Below are 21,921 nucleotides of genomic sequence, written 5' to 3'. Positions count from 1 at the left end.
AAGAACTTAGATACTCAATTTGTGGTTAAACCTAGATGCCTGAGAGAAAACCTTACATTTTCACCTTTACACAATGAAACCTGTGCAGTTTAAGGGCAAGGACTGGATATCATTGGTCTATATACTCAAAATCTAGCTTAATCAGGGGATAGTTTTGGTACATTTTACCTTGTTTAATGTTGAATACGTCATTCACTGTCTCACAAGAAAAAGTGAAGACATTTTAACATCAGTACATCCAGTTGTCAGATGGACCACTAGACCTTCCTTCGCTGTAGATCTCTATTCACTCCTCAGAAAATAAATGTATGGTTTCTTTGTTTTTGTTATAAGCATTTAATGACATAATTTTTTTTCAATATAATAGTGTATGCAAGATTAAGAATCACAGAATAAAGAGTGGGTTTTGGTAATATGTGCAAATAAGACCATTACCACCATATGTTGCAGTCAAGTCAATTTCAACTCATGGTGACTGTCATGGATTAAATTGTGTCCCCCCTAAAATATCTGTCAACTTGGTTTGGTTGTGATTCCTAGTATTGTATGATTGTCTACCGTTTTGTCATCTGATGTGATTTCTCTGTGTTGTAAATCCTATCACTACAATGTAACGAGATGGATTAGTGGCAGTTATATTGATGAAATCTACAAGATTAGATAGTGTCTTAGATAATCTCTTTTGAGATATAAAAGAAGCAAGCAAAGAGACATGGGGACCTCATTCCACCAAGAAAGAAGCACCAGGAGCAGAGCTCATCCTTTGGGCCCAGGGTTCCTGCATGGAGAAGCTCCTAGTCCAGGGAAAGATTGACAAGAAGGACCTTCCTCCAGAGCTGACAGAGGAAACCTTTCCCTGGAGCTGACTCCCTGAATTTGGACTTCTAGTCTACTAGATTGTGAGAAATAAATTTCTTTTTGTTAAAGCCATCCACTTGTGGTATTTCTGTTATGGCAGCACTAGATAATTAACACAGTGACCCATGTGTTTCTGAGTAAAACTGGATTTCCAAGGTCTTAAATGGCTGTTTTTGTGGAAGTAGATGGCCGTGAATTTTTTCAAGGTGCCCCTGAGTGGATTCAAACTTTTAACCTTTCAGTTAGCAGCTGAATGTGTTAACCATTTGCACCACCCAGAGACTCCACAAAAATCAAAGGGATTAAAAACGTTATGATAAATATTTCTCAATTGGACATTTAAAAAAGGAATGTAAGAATATCATGTTCTTTTAGTTTCCTTTAAGGATATTTATCATAAGATCAGAAACTGGAAGAACCACATTTTACCAGACCATCATAACTATTTTGGTTTTCATATACTAAGCTCAGATTTGGCAAGACCCTACTATCAGAAGGCTTCTACCCACTATGAAATTACATTCATTTAATATTACAATTTTGCTACTTTGCAAGCATTCTAAAGAGTCTCAAAACTCAGCCAACCCCTACCACTTCAATCTGTATCTATATGCCTGTCATTTGGTCATATTTGTTGCTGTTGTTGTTAGGCGCCATTGAGTCTGTTCCAACTCATAGTGACCCTATGTACAATGGAACTAAACACTGCCGGATCCCATGCCATTCTCATAATCATTGTTGTGCTTGAACCCATTGTTTTAGGCACTGTGTCAATCTATCTCATTGAGGGTCTTCCTCTTTTTCGCTGACCCTCTACTTTACCAAGCATGATGTCCTTCTCCAGGGCCTGGTCCCTCCTAATTACAGGTCCAAAACATGTGAGATGAAGTCTTGCCGTTCTTGCTTCTAAGGAGCATTCTGGCTGTACTTCTTCCAAGACACATTTGTTTCTTCTTTTGGCAGTCCATGGAAACCCTGCTGGGGTAGTAGTTAAGTGCTACGGCTGCTAACCAAAAGGTCAGCAGTTTGAATCCACCAAGCGCTCCTCAGAAACTCTATGGGGTGGTTCTGCTGTGTCCTATAAGGTCACTATGAGTCAGAATCGACTCAATGGCAAAGGATTTGCTTTTGGTTTTGGCAGTCCATGGTCTATTCAATATTCTTCACTACCACCATTATTCAAAGTCATTAATTCTTCCTTGGTCTTCCTTATTCACTGTCCAGCTTTCACATGCATACGAGGCAATTTAAAACACCATAGTTTGTGTCAGGGGCATCTTAAGCCTTAAAGTGACATCTATACTTTTTAACTCTTTCAAGAGGTCTTTTTGTTCATATTGTCATTCCAAAATTAAGATCTGCCGTTTATGCACACAATCATAAATAGTATCATTTCTTCTGTATTCAGTTTAATTGGGTATATATTCAGGCTTTCTTCATAGAAGTTAACCAGAAAACAATCCTCAAGTTTTTCAGCAAACCATAATTCTCATACATTTCACTTTATCCACTAAGAATAAATCAAATAAGTAAAATGCACATTTTATTAAGAATTCCAGAGTTTTAAACATAAAGAAATCCTAAGAAAATACAACCTGCACAAGGTGAGCCCTTTCTAGTTAAGCAGATATCAGATGCCACTGGGGATATTTGCTGAATTTGGGCATGGAATGGGTTCGGGAAAAACCTCTAACCTCTTTACCTGCTCCCTTCCTGCTTTGCACTGGGTCCCAGCTGGCTGCATCCCCTGGGGTGGTAGAAGGACCCTGCACGCACCCTGAGCCATTCTCCCGGCCTTGGAGAGGGAACACATTAACAAACAGGGAAAAAATAATCTGCCATCTCCCCTAAACTGGGAACTCAGGGGAGAAACAGCTCCTTTGCCTAGGCACAGACATAAGGGGTCCACGGACTTTGAATGCCTTGTACCCCTGCATAGACCTTTGTGGCCCATTTCAACATCATAGGCCCTTATTAGCACAGTACAACAAGGTATGTGCCTGAAGTCTAACTTCAACTGTTTCACCTACATAGTGGAGGGGCAAGTTCATGTCATTTGACACTGCTCTGCCTCTTAAGCAGAGTCCTCACCTACCCACATCAGGGGCTTCAGGACTGGTGGCTCTGCCAATGACAACTAGGCACCTTTGACAGGGGTAATGGCTCCCAGTTCTTACAGCCAACAGCATTGGGTGCCCATAGTCTGGATGCAAAACCCACCCACCTATGCACCCTAGGGAACAGGGACATGCTTTCCTCACAGACACTCAGGGGTCCTTGTCAGGGGTGCCTTGCTAAGCACGTGACCCCCTACAGCACCCAGACACCTGTGCCTACATCAATCACCCCTGCTCATCTAGGACTGTAGGTGAGAGCCTGCACCACACACTTGGTGACTATTTGGACACCTGAACTAAATCCATAAAAGAAAAGCGAATGACTCCTGGGCTCACATACTTAGTAACAGCTTTAACCAGCTGGTGACAGGATGTTAGAGCTCCAAAGATGACAATAATCAAACCACCTCACTCAAGCAGCCTATTTGGGCATATCAAAACAAAACAAAACAAGAAGCTAGGACACAATGAGCAAACATAAAATAAATAAATTCAAAAACTTATAGATGGCTTGGAGACAACAGTCAATATCAAATCACATAAAGAGGCAGACCACGATGGCTTCAGCAAGCTCCCAAAACGAAGACTCAAGAAATCTTCCAGATGAAGAGAACTTCCTGGAATTATAAGAAGTAGAATACAAAAGATTAATATAGAGAACCCTTCAAGATACCAGGAAGGAGTTCAGGCAAAACAAAGAATAAGCAACAAATGCACAGACAAAGCATTAGAAGAACTTAAGCAGATTGGGCAAGAACATAATAACAAATTTAATAGGCTGCAAGAATCCATAAAGAGACAGCAAACAGAAATCCAAAAGATTAACAATAAAACTTCAGAATTAGACAATTCAGTAGAAAGTCATAAGACCAGAATTGAGGCAATGGAAGTCTGAATTGGTGAGACTGAAGATAAAGCACTTGGCACCCACATGTCTGAGGAAAAATCAGACAAAAGAATTAAAAAAAAAAAAAAAAGAAGAAACCCTAAGAGTTATGTGGGACTCTATCAAGAGGAATGACCTATGAGTGATTGGAGTACCAGAACAGGGGGGATAACAGAAAATACAGACAGGATTGTTGAAGATTTTTTGATAGAAAACTTCCCTAATATTGTGAAAGATGAGAAGATATCTATCCAGGATGGTCATCGAACCCCACACAAGGTAGATCCCAAAAGAAAGTCACCAAGACATAATCAAATTTGCCAAAACCAAACAAAAAGAGAGAATTTTAAGAGTGGCTAGGGATAAAAAAAAAAAAAAAAAAAAAAAGTCACCTAGAAAGGAGAGTGAATTAAGACTAAACTTGGACTACTCAGCAGAAACTATGCAGGTAAGAAGGCAATGGGATAACATATATAAAGCCTAGAAGAAAAAAAAAATTGCCAGACAAGAATTGCATGTCCAGCAAAACTGCCTCTCAAACATGATGGCAAAATTAGGATATTTCCAGAAAAACAAATGTTTAGGAAATTTACAAAAACCAAACCAAAATTACAAGAAATATTAACGGGAGTCCTTTGGTTATAAAATCAATAACATCAGATAACAACCCAAAACTACCACACAAGAGAGAGCAACCAGATATCAACCCAGATACAAAAATCACAAAAATAAATCAAAGCTAAAACACTCAAAACAGGGAAATAGAGATGTCATTATGTAAAAGATGACAACATTAAATCAATAAAGAGGGAATAAAAAATATAGTCAGCAATCTTTTATATAGAGAGGAAGTCAAGGCAATATAGAGAAATAAAAGATTGGTTTAAACTTAGAAAAATAGGGGTAAATATTAAGGTAACCACAAAGGAAACTAACAATCCTACACATCAAAATAAACACCAAGAAAAACATACAGACTCAGCAAATACAAAGGCAACAACAATGAAAAAGAGGAAAAGACAATATGTAAAGAAAAACGACTCGGCACAGAAAATTAAGTGGGACAAAGAACCTGTCAGCAATGCAAAAGACATCAAAATGACAGGACTAAACTCATACCTATCCATAATAACACTGAATGTAAATGGACTAAATGCACCAATAAAGAAACAGAGAGTGGCAGAAAGGATAAAAAAACACAATCTGTGTTTGTGCTGCCTACAAAAGACATGCATTAGTCTTAAGGACACAAACAAACTAAAACTTAAAGGATGGAAAGAAATATATCATGCAAACAACAATCAAAAAAGAGCAGGAGTGGGAACATTAACTTCTGACAAAATAGACTTTAAAGTTAAATACACCACAAAGGATAAGGAAGGACACTATATAATGATTAAAGGGTCAATAAACCACGAGGACATAACCAAAATAAATATTTATGCACCCAATGACAAGGCTCCAAAATACATAAAACAAACTCTAAAACCATTGAAAAGAGAGATAGACAGCTCCACAATAATAGTAGGAGACTTCAACACACCACTCTTGGTGAAGGACAGAACGTCCAGAAAGAAGCTCAATAAAGACACAGAAGATCTAAATGCCACAATCGACCAACTTGATCTCATAGACATATACAGAACACTTCCCCAACAGCAGCCAAGTATACTTTCTTTTCCAATGCACATGGAACATTCTCCAGAATAGAACACATATTAGGGCATAAAGCAAGCCTTAACAGAATCCAAATCATCAAAATATTACCAAGCATCTTTTCTGACCATAAAACCATAAAAGTAGAAATGAATAACAGAAAAAGAAAGGAAAAAAAAAAAAATCAAACACATGGAAACTGAACAACACTGCTCAAAAACTCTTGGGTTATAGAAGAAATTAAGGATGGAATAAAGAAATTCATAGAACTGAATGAGAATGAAAACATATCCTACCAGAACCTTTGAGACACAGCAAAAACAGTGCTCAGAGGTCAATTTATAGCAATAAATGCATACAACCAAAAAGAAGAAAGGGCCAAAATGAAAGAATTAACCCTACAACTTGAACAAATGGAAAGAGAACAGCAAAGATAACTCTCAAGCACCGGAAGAAAGCAGATAATAAGAATTAGAGCAGAATTAAATGAAATAGGGAATAGAAAGAAAATTGAAAGAGTTAACAAGACCAAAAGCTGGTTCTTTGAAAAAAATCAAAAAAATTAATAAACCATTGGCCAAACCGACATAAGAAAAAGGAGAAAAGGAAGCAAACAACCCAAGTAAGAAATGAGATGGGCGATGTTGCAACAGACCCAACTGAAATTAAAAGAATCATAACAGAATATTATGAAAAATTATACTTTAACAAATTTGAAAACCCAGAGGAAATGGACACATTTCTAGAAACACTACCTACCTAAACTAACACAAACAGAGGTAGAACAAATAAATAAGCCTATAATAAAGAAAAGATTGAAAGGTAATTAAAAAACTTCCCCCCCCCCCAAAAAAAAGCCCTAGACCTGATGGCTTCACTGGAGAATTCTACCAGTCATTCAGAGAAGAGTTAACACTACTACTACTACTGAGGATATTTCAGAGCATAGAAAAGGGTGGAATACTCCCAAACCCATTCTATGAAGGTGATATACCCCAATACCAAAACCAGGTAAAGACACAACAAAAAAAGGAAACTTACAGACCTATATCCCTCACAAACTTAGATGCCAAAATCCTCAACAAAATTCTAGCCAATAAAATTCAACAACAAATCCAAAATAATAATAATAATAATTCACCATGACGAAATGTGATTCATACCAGCTATGCAGGGATGGTTCAACATTAGAAAAACAATCCATGTAACCCACCACATAAATAAAACAAAAGACAAGAGCCAAATGATCCCATCAAATGATGCAGAAAAGGCATCTGACAAAGGCCAACACTCATTCATGATAAAAACTCTCAGCAAAATTGGAATAGATGGGAAATTCCTCAATGCAATAAAGGGCATTTATACAAAGCCAACAGCCAACATCATCCTAAATGGTGAGAGTCTGAGAGCACATTCCCCTTGAGAACAGGAACCAGACAAAGGTGTTCTTTATCACAATTCTTATGCAACATTGTGTTGGAGGTCCTAGCCAGAGCAATTAGGCTAGGAAAAGAAATAAAGGGCATCCAAATTGGTGAGGAAGAAGTAAAAGTATCTCTATTTGCAGGTGATATGATATTATACACAGAAAACCCTTAAGAATCCACAAGAAATCTAGTGGAACTAATAGAAGAGTTCTGCAGAGTATCAGGATACAAGATAAACATAGAAAAATCAGTTGGATTCCTCTACCCCAACAAAGAGAACGCCAAAGAAGAAATCACCATATCAATACCATTTACAATAGCCTCCAAGAAGATAAAATACTTAGGAATAAATCTAACAATAGATGTAAAGGACCTATACAAAAAAAACTACAACACACTACTGCAAGAAACCAAAAGAGACCTACATGAGTGTAAAAACATTCCTTACTCATGGATAGGAAGACTCAACATTGTGAGAATATCTATTCTACCTAAAGCGATCTCCAGATACAACGCAATTCCAATCCAAATTACAATGGAATTTTTTAATGAGATGGAAAAAAAATCACCAACTTCATATGGAAAATGAAGAGGGTCTGGATAAGTAAAGCATTACTGAAAAAAGAAGAATAAAGTGGCAGGCCTCACTCTACCTAATTTTAGAACCTATTATACCACCACAGTAGTCAAAACAGCCTGGTACTGGTACAACAACAGATACATAGACCAGTGGAACAGAATTGAGAATTCAGACATAAAGCCATCCACATATGAGCAGTTGATATTTGGCAAAGGCCCAAAGTCTGTTAAAACGGGAAAAGACAGTCTCTTTAACAAATGGTGCTGGCATAACTGGATATCCATCTGCAAACAAATGAAACAAGACCCATACCTCACATCGTACACAAAAACTAACTCAAAATGGATCAAAGACCTAAGTATAAAATCTAAAATGATAAAGATCATGGAAGAAAAAATAGGGACAACGCTAGGAGCCCTAATACATGGCATAAAGAATATATAAAACACTACTAACAATGCCCAAACACCAGAAGAGAAACTAGATATCTGGGAATTCCTAAAATCTAAACACTTGGGCTCATCCAAAGACTTCACCAAAAGAGTAAAAAGGGAACTTACAGACAATGAAAAATTTTTTGGCTATGATAAATCCGATCAGAGTCTAATCTCTAAAATCTGTAAGACACTGCAAAACCTCAAGAACAAAAATAAATAACCAATTAAAAAATGGGCAAAGGTTATGAACAGGCCCTTCACCAAAGAAGTCATTCAGGCAGCTAACAGATACATGAGAAAATGCTCGTGGTTATTAGGCATTAGAGAAATACAAATCAAAACTACAATGAGATACCTTCTTACCCTAACAAGGCTGTCAATTCAAAAAACACAAAATAATAAATTTTGGGGAGGTTGTGGAGAGGCTGGAATATTTATACACTGCTGGTGAGAATGTAAAATGGTACAACCACTTTGGAAATCTATTTGGCACTTCCTTAGAAAGCTACAAATAGAACTGCCATATGATCCAGCAATCCCACTACTTGAAATATATCCTAGAGAAATAAGAGCCTTCACATGAATAGATATATGCACAGCCATGTTCATTGCAGCACTGTTTACAATAGCAAAAAGATGGAAACCACCAAAGTGCCCTTCAATGGATGAATGGATAAAAAGCTTATGGTATATTCACACAATGGAACACAACCCAACGATAAACAGCTATGGTGAATCCGTGAGACATATAATAACATGGAGCAATCTGGAAGGCATTATGCTGAGTGCAATTAGTCAGTAACAAAAGGACAAATACTGTATGAGACCACTATTATAAGAACTCGAGGAAAGGTTTAAACACAGGAGAAAACATTCTTTGATGGTTACGAGGGTGAGGAGGGAGGGAGGGAAAGGGGTACTCGGTAATTAGATAGTAGACAAAAATTATTTTAGATGAAGGGAAGGACAGCACGCAATACAGGGGAAGTCAACACAACTGCACTAATCCAAAAGCTAAGAAGTTTCCTGAATACAACCAAACATTTTGAGAGACAGAGTAGCAGGGCCAGGGGTCTGGAGACCATGGTTTCAGGGGGCATCAAAGTCAGTTGGCATAACAAAGTGTATTAAGAAAACGTTCTGTATCTCACTTTGGTGAGTGGCCTCTGGGGCCTTAAAAGCTAGCAAGCAGCCATCTAAGATGCATCAATTGGTTTCAATCCACCTGGAGCGAAAGAGAATGAAGAACACCAAAGACCCAAGGAAAATATGAGCCCAAGAGAAAGAAAGGGCCACATAAACCAGAGACTATACCAGCCTGAGACCAGAAGAACCAGATGGTGCCCAGCTACCCCCAATGACTGTCCTGACAGGGAACACAATGGAGAATCCTTGATGGAGCAGGAGAAAAGTGGGATGTAGACCTCAAATTCTAGTAAAAAGACTAGACTTAATGGTCTGACTGACTGGAGGGACCCTAGAGGTCATGGCCCCCAGACTGTTAGCTTGAAACTAAAACCATTCTTGAAGCCAACTCTTCAGGCAAAGATTAGACTGGACTATATTTTTTTTATGAGATATAAAATGATACTGGTGAGGTGTGTATTTCTTAGCTCAAGTAGACACATGAGGCTATGTGGGCAGCTCCTGTCTGGAGGTGAGATAAGAAGGCAGAAGGGGACAGGATCTGACTGAATGGACAGGGGAAATACAGGGTGGAGTGTGGTGTCACATTGTAGGGAGAGCAACTAGGGTCACATAACAATGTGTGTATAAGTTTTTATATAAGAAACTGACTTGAACTGTAAAAGTTCACTTAAAGCACAATTAAAAAAAAAAAAGACTTCAAGAGTTCCAGACACAAAGACATCTAAGTAAAAACACATTCTAGAGTGAAGTGAGCCCGCCCTAGTTAAATGTAAATCAGAAGCTCCTGGGGATATTCGTTGAAGTTGTGCATGGAATGGCTATGACAGGTCTAATATCAATGGGAGAATTCTGCCGGTTTTAGAGAAACTGGAGAGGCTTCTGACTGCAAGGCCAGGAGCAGCATGGTGGGGCTTGTAGGAATTCTACCATGTGCCTCTTTCTCTCCAGGGAATGTTTGCTGACAGCATAGTAGAAGGACAGATTGGTACTATGCTGGAAATCAGAGGGATCTGTCTAGAGTCTAGCTGTGCTTAGAGCCAACTGTTCTTATCGAGAGTGAAGTGTGAAGCCTGTGTAGTGTGTAGCTTCTAAGATTCTCCCAATTCTGCCTACCTTCTGTATTCACGCCATTGTGAATAACCATCCTGTTGAGTGTATGCTGGAATTAGTTATCTGCTTCCAAGAACCAGAATTTGGAAAACTACTGGGATATCACTTCCAACATTGGAGAGTGGAAAGAATCTGGCTGTCATCTTGCCAGCCCCTTCCTCCTCTCCACCCGGCTCATTCTGATGAAAACCAGCTTCTGTGTTGCCAGCTGCCTGATGGAGTTGCCCATGTGGTCAGAAGACGAGGGAGACCTCTGGTCAAAAGCCTGTGAGGAACAAATCCTGCCAGTTGACACCTGAGAATTGGAATTGGATCCTCATCTAGTCAACCCTTGAGAGGACTGCAGCCCATGCCAACATTTTAAATGCAGCCTTCTGTGAGGCCCACAGAGGTATTTAGAGGAAGGATCAAGTTACCAAATAAGTATGACAAAATAAATAGTTTCCCAAAGTACAGACATACATTAGCTACACAGAAAAATTAGAATGGGTGCTGTTATTCAAACTAGCAAAAAAATACAAAATTGCCAGTGCATAAAACCCCAAACCACATGCAAGGGCTACAGAAAAGAAGATAGGAAGTTCTACTTAATGAAACAAATATTAATTCAGAAAATAGAAATAGTATCAGGTTCTTGGAATAGAAGACCTGTTGTTGTTGTTAGGTGTTGCCGAGTCAAATTCGACTCATACTGACCTGCTGTGACAGAGTAGAACTGCCCCATAGGGTTTTCTAGACTGTAATCTTTATGGGAGCAAACTGCCAGGTATTTCTCCTGTGGAGGAGCTAAGTGTGTTCCAACCAACAACCTTTTGGTTGGTAACCAAGCGTTTTAACAACTGTGCCACCAGTGGCTATAGAATACTTACATGACATTTTTTTTTTGTAATTTTTATTGTGCTTTAAGTGAAAGTTTACAAACCAAGTCAGTCTCTCATACAAAAACTTATATACACCTCGCTATATATATATATACATATATATTTTTTTTTATATATACTCCTAGTTGCTCTCCCTGTAATGAGACAGCACACTCCTTCCCTACACTATTTTCATGTCCATTCGGCCAGTTTCTGACCCCCTCTGCCCTCTCATTTCCCCTCCACACAGGAGCTGCCCACATAGTCTCATGTATCTACTTGATCCAAGAAGCTCAATCTTCACCAGTATCATTTTCTATCCCATAGTCCAACCCAATCCCTGTCTGAAGAGTTGGCTTTGGGGCTGTTTCCTGTCTTCAGCTAAAAGAAGGTCTGGGGACCATGACCTCTGGGGTCCTTCTAGTCTCAATCAGACAATTAAGTCTAATCTTTTTACGAGAATTTGAGGTCTGCATCCCACTGCTCTCCTGCTACTTCAGGGGTTCTCTGTTGTGTTCCCTGTCAGGGCAGTCATCGGTTGTAGCCAGGCACCATCTAGTTCTTCTGGTTTCAGGTTGTTGTTGTCTCTGGTTTATGTGGCCCTTTCTGTCTCTTGGGCTCATAATTGCCACTGCATAGTATTCTTAATCCTCCCTAAATTACATGATTCATTCAATGGGTTTGAAAATATTAAATCACACACTGATATTTTTTAATTGAAAAATTTTTAAATGTGTCTGATTTTTATGTTATGACCTCTGTAACTGGGAAGTTAGAGGTAAGGAATACAGGCGAGCCTCCTCCTTAGAATGGCAGGGCCCAGATACCAGGGACATTCACTTTCTCCTCTTTCTGCTTCATTAATATTAACAAGTCTTTAGAGAATTGGAATAATTTGAACCAATTTGGCTAATTGTAAGTTCTGGGCGTTGAGCTCTCAAGGCCATACAACTGTATATAACACACTTATGGCTTCCAGACCTTCAGTTCGCCAGTCCCACTCCAGGGAGCTCCATACCTGTGCCTCTCCTCTAGAGTGGTCTTCTTCTTCAGGAGGCCCTTACCTGAGTCTCTCTTCCTGCCAGTCTTGAGGAAGGAGCCTCAGCCCTCAAGCCCATCAGGCAGGAGAGAGGTGATGGACCCATGCTCCTTGTCAGGCCCCAGCAGAGACCCAGTACAATTCAGTGAGTGCCGTGGGAGACTGTGAATACAGAGGGGCTGGGAAGCATTGTTTCCTCCTGATCAGGACAAACAGCACACTTGGGATGGCCAGATGGGAACCCCTGAAGTGCTGAGTTTCAGCTCAGAGGGCCGGGAAGTTTCCGTTCCTTGTTTTGGTAGGGGTCCAAGAAAGCTCATTTAGAGTTTTAATTTCTTCTACGTTGGTTCTGTGTCCTGTAGACAATTCTCCATTAGCGTAGGAAATGGGTCCCTCTCACATATTCCCTAAACACTTCAAAATGATCTTGTAGATGGTTATAATGACAATGATGAGGATGTTTACAGTAACCACAATATTGTGAATGTTTATTAAAGGCTGCCCAGTGCCAGGATCTGAGCTAAGTTTTCTATGTAACTTGTTTCCTTTTTGTGTACAACCACACCCAGAAAAGAGCAACATAGAGTTATTATCATTTCATAGAATAGAAAAATTGCACAGACTTTTCTTTGTAACTTGTTCCTGGTAATGGGCCAGAAAATGTTGAAGCCGTGTTTGAACCCAGGCAGTGTGACACCAGACACAGGGTACATGGCCATATTCTCCCTTGTCCACCCACCGTGACATTTTGCTTCCCTGGTTGTCGCTCCAGGTACAGACTCCCTGCTCACTGTGCTCTTTCATGGGGGTTTCTGCTAGACCACAGTAGACAGCAGTGGGTGTCTCTTGGTGCCTCGACTTTCCAAGGATAGTTAACAATACAGGAGGGGTTCGCATCATGTCTTGGCAGATGATATATCTAAACACATCTTTCTCTTGCTCCTTTTCCTGGATTTTTTCTCAGCTGCCCACTTCCTTCTTCATCCTTGTAATTTAGCCCATCTCAATCTCAGACATACAAAGGCAGGATCTTGGGTTCCACTCCTAGTCAGGAAGCTGGAATGAGTTTAAAGGTATAACTTAGATGTATCTTTGGTTAAGTTCCCTGGACTTCTGCTTTAAATATTTTGAAATAAGAGGAAACAGAGTAAAGATAGTATATGGGCCTCAATGACAAACAATTTAATAGTGAATCCTACCTGTTCTACTTATGATCTGTGTGTCATGGGGCAAGTTCTTAGTATCTCTCAACCTCTACGTTGCCATCCAAATTTATCCACAGATGATAGAGAGGTCTGCGTTGCTGTAAGGATTGAACCTACAACGGATATTACCCAGAAACCCAGTGCCGTCGAGTCAATTCTGACTCATAGCAACCCTATGGGACAGAGTAGAACTGCCCCATAGAGTTTCCAACTCTATGGAGTCCCTTTGGTTAACAGCCATAGCACTTAATCACTATACCACCAGGGTTTCCAGATGGATATTACATATGTGATTAAATATGTGATGGATGCATATAGTCAAAAAAAAAATTTTTTTTTGCATATAGTCAGGGCACATTAATTTTACATATTATTATTTATATAAATTAGATGAAGCTTCGTACCATTCAACTAAAGTATCCTGTGGTCTGAAGGTTTTGTTTTGTCTGAATCCCTGTAGGAGCATTTTATTTTCATCCTTATACAAGAATGTATAAGAATGCTTGGAAGGAAACAACTGAATCTTATTCATTTCTGATTTCCCAGAGCCTATCATGTGCTTGGCGCAGAGTAGGATACAACCACAATGACAACAAATATGAGTTAAATATGGAATAAACTTTTGGTTCCTTTGTTCCTTAGTTCACAGGATCCAAGCATAGGCTGTATTGTTTCCATGCTGAGTGCTTTCTTGCCTGTGTTTTCATCTCTCCAAGGATGTCCCATAGGACTGCTGTTGTTGTTAGATGCCATCCAATTGGTTCCGACTCATAGTGACCCTACATACAACAGATCAAAACACTGCCAGTCTCTGCACAATCATTATGATTGTTGTTACGCTTGAGCCCATTGTTGCAGCCACTGAGTCAATCCATCTCATTGAGGGCCTTCCTTTTTTTTGCTGAACCTCTACTTTACCAAGCATGATGTCCTTCTCCAGGGACTGATCCCTCCAGGTAACATGTCCAAAGTATGTGAGACATAGTCTCGCCATCCTAGCTTCTAAGAAGCATTCTGGCTCTACTTTTTCCAAGACAGATTTCTTTGTTTTTTGGCTTTCCACGGTATATTCAACAGTCTTCACCAACAGCATAATTCAAAGTTGTCAATTCTTCGGTCTTCCTCATTCATTGCCCAATTTTCACATGCATATGAGGTAATTGAAAATATTATGGCTTGGGTCAGGTGCATTTTAGTCCTCAAAGTGACATCTTCACTTTTTAACACTTTAAAGAGATCTTTCGCAGCAGATTTGGCCAATGCAATGCTTTGTTTGATTTGTCGACTGCTGCTTCCATGGATGTTCAGTACGGATCCAAGTAAAACGAAATCCTTGACCACTTCAATCTTTTCTTTGTTTATCATGATGCTGCTGATTAGTCCATTTGTGAGGATTTTTGTTTTCTTTATGTTGAGGTGTAATCCATTTGAAGGCTGTAGCCTTTGATCTTCATCAGTAAGTGCTTCAAGTCCTCTTCACTTTCAGCAAGCAAGGTTGTGTCCCATAGGACCAGAGACAAGATAAAATAAGACATGATTATGTCTATATCATGGACTTTCTATGGGACCTATTTAATTAACAGAATGTACAGCATTCAACTATTTTCAAAAAATTGTGGAGATTTACAAAGAAATAAAAACCAAAAAGGAAAAAGAGAGAAAGAGAAGGAGAAATAAAATCTTATTGTGTGAACCTAGGTACATTCCATGATTTCAATACATTCTATGTTTGAACTTCCTGGGATATATTAGGTTTCTATCTTTCTCACATAATCCGATGAAACTAGGGTTGTATTTCAACAATAAACCCACTACTCTCATATTGATAAAAATTCTGATTAAAAAATAAAACTCATGAGGAGTGTGCTTCTTAGTTCAATTAGATATGCAAGACCAAATGGGCAGCTTCTATTTGGAGGCAGGTTGAGAAGGTAGGAAGGGACAGAAACTGGTTGAGTGGGCACAAGAAACCCTGGGTGGAAAGTGAGAGTGTGCTGTCACATTGCAGGGATTCGACTGTTACATAACAGTATGTACATAAATAGTTGCATGAGAAATTAACTTGTGCTGTAAACTTTTACATAAAGCACAATAAAAAATAATGGAAAAAACAACATCCAAGAATTTATTAAGTACCTAACCTTTGTTAGCTGCCAAGCAATCATAGAGATGGGTATTATTCACTCTATTTCCAGGAGAAAGAGGCTGAGAGATTTACAAGCACTCCAAATTTAGTTAGTGAAAGATAAGGGATTTGGACCTTGTCCTCCTGATTCCTATTCCAGGGCTCTGTCTACTCAACCAGAGCTAAATGATTGCGTTTCCTTTCAGATGAGCAAATGGGGACTGAACCATCCATTCTTCCTTTTACAACTCGGTGAGTTGATCAACGAAATAAAAAAAATAAGCCAAATGGCTTACAGGGAAATTTATAGCCTGAATATTGTGGATCACCAGGTTTTCTACGAATAGCAATGCATTTTACTGCACACTTAGGAAATCTGAGCTATGGGAATTTTACTCCCTATCCCATTGCCATCGAGTGATTCCAACTCATAGCGACCCTACAGAGTAGAACTGCCCCATAGAGTTTCCAAGGAGCCCCTGGCAGATTCGAACGACCGACCTTTTTGGTTAGCAGCCGTAGCACTTAAACGCTTTGCCACCAGTGTTTCCCTTATTCACTATAAAAAACAGGAAGGTAATTTTCATGTGGATCTATTATGGAATGACCATTACCTGTCAGCCTTCATGGATACTTGATTCCATGCCTTGAAATAAGAACATGTAGTTGAATCTGACTTTGTACTGCTAAACAAATGTTGGCAATTATAGTAAATTTGGGCATGCAACATTTTACACCTCAAATGACTATGTTCCATGCACACACAGAAATTCTCAACTGATAATAATAAATTCATAAATTATAAATCGTGAATAATAAATAAATGAAATATATTCAATTGTGAATAATACAGTGATTGGAACAAGAATTTTACTTTGATGGTCTTAATAAGAAATTGACATAAAATGATCCTTTGCTCAGCAATACCATGCACCATTTAAAGGGTGTGAAATAGATGTATGTACTTCCCAGAGATAGTTACAATGCAACGTTGTAGTAAACGAGAAATGTTATGAAAGAATATGTGTGGGATAATACTCTTTAGGTATTTTTTTTCAAGAAAACTGGTTATAGTTACATAAATTAATATTAATATCATGAAAATTTGAGAGGAAAATATGCCTACAAAATTTATTACACTGGTTGCCTTTTGGGGAGCAGGTGTATGGAGGAATAGGATCATACATCGAGAACAAGAAAGCACAAGTTTTATTGGTAATATTTAAATTCTAAAATATGAGTTATGAAGCAAATATCATTAAATGTTTGTATAATTAATGTTGGGATTGGGTATTAATGATAATAATAGATCATATTAATAAACTTACTAAGTGCCTGGCAATAATGTAAAGCAATGGTTCCCAACCCTGCCTGTACTTCAGGATGACCAAGGAACTCACATGTAGCATCTGATTTCATGGGTTCATCAGTATATTTCAAAAGATCCAGAGATAATTATGATGACATTGAGAACCATTGGTGTAAGCACTTAATATGTATTATTTAATCTAATTTCTTTCTACAACTTTGAACATTAGGTTTAATTAATACGTATCTTTCAACAAATATGCAAATTACCAGTGTGTTATTTCATGTAATCCTCTGTTCTTTTCACTTTTACATTTTCCCAAATTAAATCATATTGCACCTTCTGAGACAAATGAAGAAGTGAGTTGCCATCAGGGAGCTGAAATGGGGAGAATTCCAATCCTCCTGATAAGCAAGGATTGACTTGGAAAGCTCTTCAGTAGGCCTAAGATGGCTGGGTTTCAAACCTGGCTTTGGATGAATAGGAGTGTTGATTTGATAAGGAAACAACACTTTCTAAACATTTAGGGTGAAAAACATATTCCATCATTTTAACAAGTCAATAGAGAATGGAAACAAATAAAGGAAAAAACCAACTGAACCCCAGACATTTCCCTGAGATGGTGCAGCATTGATGCAAATACCAGTGTCTACACAGTGAAAAATAGGCACAGAGTGTTCCCGAAAAGTATATTGTTGTTTAATCATTGGCACATTTTACACTAATGCCATCTTTGGAATCAGCAATGATGCATGACTTTGTGCATTTACCAAACCATCATTACAAAATTTAATGTCCACTAAACCTAAGGGAGAGAGCATATATATTTTAAAAGATTTTTAAAGGCAACCCATATATTTGAATGACCATGTATCTCCATATTAAGATGGATGTCAGAAAACCAAAGAATGGTGAAAATAATTGACATATAAACAAGTCTCTAGTTATGAATGTTTTATTTTAATTTAGAATCCGGCTAATGAGTTACCTGGGTGAAGCAAACAGTTTGAGCTAAACCAATAATCTAAAAGTTGGTGTTTCGAACATACCATTTAGTGCCATGAAAGAAAATCCTGGCGATCTGCTCTGTAAAGATTAAAAGACAAGATAACCCTAAAGGCCAAAAAAGCCAGTGCCGTCGAGTCAATTCTGACTCATAGCAACACTATAGGCCAGAGTAGAACTGCCCCACAGAGTTTCCAAGGAGCACCTGGCGAATTTGAACTGCTGACTCTTTGGCTAGCAGCCGTAGCACTTAACCACTACGCCACCAGGTGAGAGAGAGGGAGATAACCCTATGGGGCAGTTCTATTCTGTAACACATGGGGTTGCCATGTGTGGGAATCAAACCAATGGCAACTGTTTTTTGTTTGTTTTTTAATGTGTTCATATTCCTTATTTATTGTTTTATAAATATTCCACATCAGGGGAATTTATTGTACTGTACTTGGATAAAATGAAGCACATTTGACTACATTTAAAGAGAACAACCATTTGCCATTGATTCTGACTGATGGCGATACTATGTGTGTCAGAGTAGAACTGTGTTCCACGGGGTTTTCAATGACTGATTTTTGGGAAGTAGATCACCAGGCCTTTCTTCTGAGGTGCCTCTGGGTGGACTCCAACCTTTTGGTTAGCAGCCAAGTGTGTTAACCATTTGCCCACCCTAGGGCTGCAAGTGCTTCTTAGTGTCCTTTAACTGAAATGATTGTTTTCTCATTGCCTATGTTTTCCTGATAGAGGTGGCTGATATTTTGCTCTGTATATGAATTTGTTATCTTAAAATATCCTTGCCATTCTAACATTCTCTAGCCTAGTATCTCTAAAATGATTATGTACAGAAACTGGTGAACAGCACAGAAAACACTGAGGAAAGATTTCTGAGAAGTACACGGGTTGGGTTTGCTACAACCGAGTAATATGGCTGAAGGTACTGGGGTGTTAGTTCCTTAAGCCGGAATCTTGTGAATTTGTGCACTTGTGATTTTCTTGAATTCAAAATATAGAAACAGTGTTAGGTGTGTCTTGTTTCCTTTTGACAATCCTCTTTTCTTTTTCCAAAAGCTGTATCAGGTACACGGAGACACGGAATCTAACAGGTGTTACCGAATTCCTCCTACTGGGCCTCTCTGAGGATCGAGAACTGCAGCCCCTCCTCTTTGGGCTGTTCCTGTCCATGTACCTGATCACTATGGCTGGGAGTCTTCTCATCGTTCTGGCCGTTACATCTGACTCCCATCTCCACACCCCTATGTACTTCTTCCTCTCCAACCTGTCCATGGGTGACATCGGTTTCATTTCCACCACAGTCCCAAAGATGCTAGTGAACATCCAGACACAGAACAAACCCATCACCTATGCGGGCTGCCTGATACAGGTGTCCTTTTTTTTTTTTTTTTTTTTATCTCTTTGGATATCTGGACAGTCTGCTCCTCACTGTGATGGCTTATGACTGATTTGTGGCCATCTGTCAGCCCCTGCACCAGACAGTCATCATGAACCCCCACCTCTATGGGTTGCTAGTTTTGGTATCTTTTTTCATCAGCCCTTTGAACTCCAAGCTGAACCTTTCAATGGTGTCACTACTTACCTTCTGTACAGATGTGAGGTTTCCTCATTTCTTCTGTGACCCTCCTCAGCTCCTCAACCTTGCCTGTTCTGACACTTCCACAAATAGCATGTTACTGTATCGTACCGGTGCCATCGTTGGTGGTGGTCCAGTCTCAGGAATATTTTTCTCTTACACTCAAATTGCTTCATCCATTTGGAGAATCTCATCTTCAGGTGGGAAGTATAAAGCCTTTTCCACCTGTGGCTCTCACCTGTCAGTTGTTTGTTTATTTGATGGAATGGGCATTGGAGTGTACCTCAGTTCAGCCATCTCCCCTTCTGCCAGGAATGGTGCAGTGGCCTCAGTGGTGTACACTGTCGCCACCTCCACGCTGAATCCCTTCATCTACAGCCTGAGGAACAGGGACATCAAGAGAGCTCTCCAGAGGATTCTTAGGAGATCAACCTAATATCAACACTTGTGCCATCTTTTTGGGTATGTGGGTTGGAAATGGAAACCCTGGTGGCGTAGTGGTTAAGGGTTTGGCTGCTAAGCAGAAGATCAGCCATTTGAATCCACAGGTGCTCCTTAGAAGCTCTATGGGGCAGTTCTACTTTGTCCTATAGGATGACTATGAAGATCTACTAGATGGCAATGGGTTAGGTTTGGGTTGGAAATGACAGCAAAATGAACATCTGCAACCAGAAGTCTTGCCTTTTTTTTTTTTTTTTTATAATAACTTTTATTAAGCTTCAAGTGAACGTTTACAAATCCAATCAGTCTGTCACATATAAGTTTACATACATCTCACTCCCTAGTCCCACTTACTCTCCCCGTCTTGAGTCAGCCCTTTCAGTCTCTCCTTTCTTGACAATTTTGCCGGCTTCCCTCTCTCTCTATCCTCCCATCCCCCCTCCAGACAAGAGTTGCCAACACAATCTCAAGTGTCCACCTGATATAATTAGCTCACTCTTCATCAGCATCTCTCTCCCACCCGCTGACCAGTCCCTTTCATTTCTGATGAGTTGTCTTCGGGGATGGTTCCTGTCCTGTGTCAACTGAAGGTCTGGGGAGCATGGCCGCCGGGATTCCTCCAGTCTCAGTCAGACCATTAAGTTTGGTCTTCTTATGAGAATTTGGGGTCTGCATCCCACTGATCTCCTGCTCCCTCAGGGGTCCTCTGCTGAGCTCCCTGTCAGGGCAGTCATCAATTGTGGCCGGGCACCAACTAGTTCTTCTGGTCTCAGGATGATGTAGGTCTCTGGTTCATGTGGCCCTTTCTGTCTCTTAGGCTCTTAGTTGTCATGTGGGCTTGGTGTTCTTCATTTTCCTTTGCTCCAGGTGGGTTGAGACCAATTGCTGCATCTTAGATGGCTGCTTGTTAGCATTTAAGACCCCAGACGCCACATTTCAAAGTGGGATGCAGAATGATTTCATAATAGAATTATTTTGCCAATTGACTTAGAAGTCCCCGCAAACCGTGCTCCCCAGACCCCCGCGCTTGCTCCGCTGACCTTTGAAGCATTCATTTTATCCCGGAAACTTCTTTGCTTTTGGTCCAGTCCAATTGAGCTGACCTTCCATGTATTGAATGTTGTCTTTCCCTTCACCTAAAGCAGTTCTTATCTACTGATTAATCAATAAAAAAACCCTCTCCCACCCTCCCTCCCTCCCCCCCTCGTAACCACAAAAGTATGTGTTCTTCTCAGGTTTACTGTTTCTCAAGATCTTATAATAGTGGTCTTATACAATATTTGTCCTTTTGCCTCTGACTAATTTCGCTCAGCATAATGCCTTCCAGGTTCCTCCATGTTATGAAATGTTTCAGAGACTCGTCACTGTTCTTTATCGATGCGTAGTATTCCATTGTGTGAATATACCACAATTTATTTAACCATTCATCCGTTGATGGACACCTTGGTTGCTTCCAACTTTTTGCTATTGTAAACAGAGCTGCAATAAACATGGGTGTGCATATATCTGTTTGTATGAAGGCACTTGTATCTCTAGGGTATATTCCTAGGAGTGGGATTTCTGGCTTGTATGGTAGTTCTATTTCTAACTGTTTAAGATAACGCCAGATAGATTTCCAAAGTGGTTGGACCATTTTACATTCCCACCAGCAGTGTATGAGAGTTCCAATCTCTCCGCAGCCTCTCCAGCATTTATTATTTTGTGTTTTTTGGATTAATGCCAGCCTTGCTGGTGTGAGATGGAATCTCATCGTAGTTTTAATTTGCATTTCTCTAATGGCTAATGATCGAGAGCATTTTCTCATGTATCTGTTGGCTGCCTGAATATCTTCTTTAGAGAAATGTGTGTTCATATCCTTTGCCCACTTCTTGCTTGGGTTGTTTGTCTTTTTGTGGTTGAGTTTTGACAGAATCATGTAGATTTTAGAGATCAGGCGCTGGTCGGAGATGTCATAGCTGAAAATTCTTTCCCAATCTGTAGGTGGTCTTTTTACTCTTTTGGTGAAGTCTTTAGATGAGCATAGGTGTTTGATTTTTAGGAGCTCCCAGTTATCGGGTTTCTCTTCATCATTTTTGGTAATGTTTTGTATTCTGTTTATACCTTGTATTAGGGCTCCTAGGGTTGTCCCAATTTTT

The 21,921-nt window shown here is 39.5% G+C and overlaps 1 pseudogene; it reads left to right on the top strand.

Annotated features, from left to right (window-relative positions):
• Nucleotides 1-18,681: 18,681 nt before the first annotated feature.
• On the top strand, nucleotides 18,682-20,038 carry LOC100670200 (olfactory receptor 7A17-like; annotated as a pseudogene).
• The last annotated feature ends 1,883 nt before the right edge of the window (nucleotides 20,039-21,921 follow it).

Source organism: Loxodonta africana, chromosome 3 (assembly GCF_030014295.1).
Source record: "Loxodonta africana isolate mLoxAfr1 chromosome 3, mLoxAfr1.hap2, whole genome shotgun sequence".
Lineage (NCBI taxonomy): Eukaryota > Metazoa > Chordata > Mammalia > Proboscidea > Elephantidae > Loxodonta > Loxodonta africana.
Note: the sequence above shows the minus strand (reverse complement) of the source record. Positions and strands in the feature narration are given on the sequence as shown.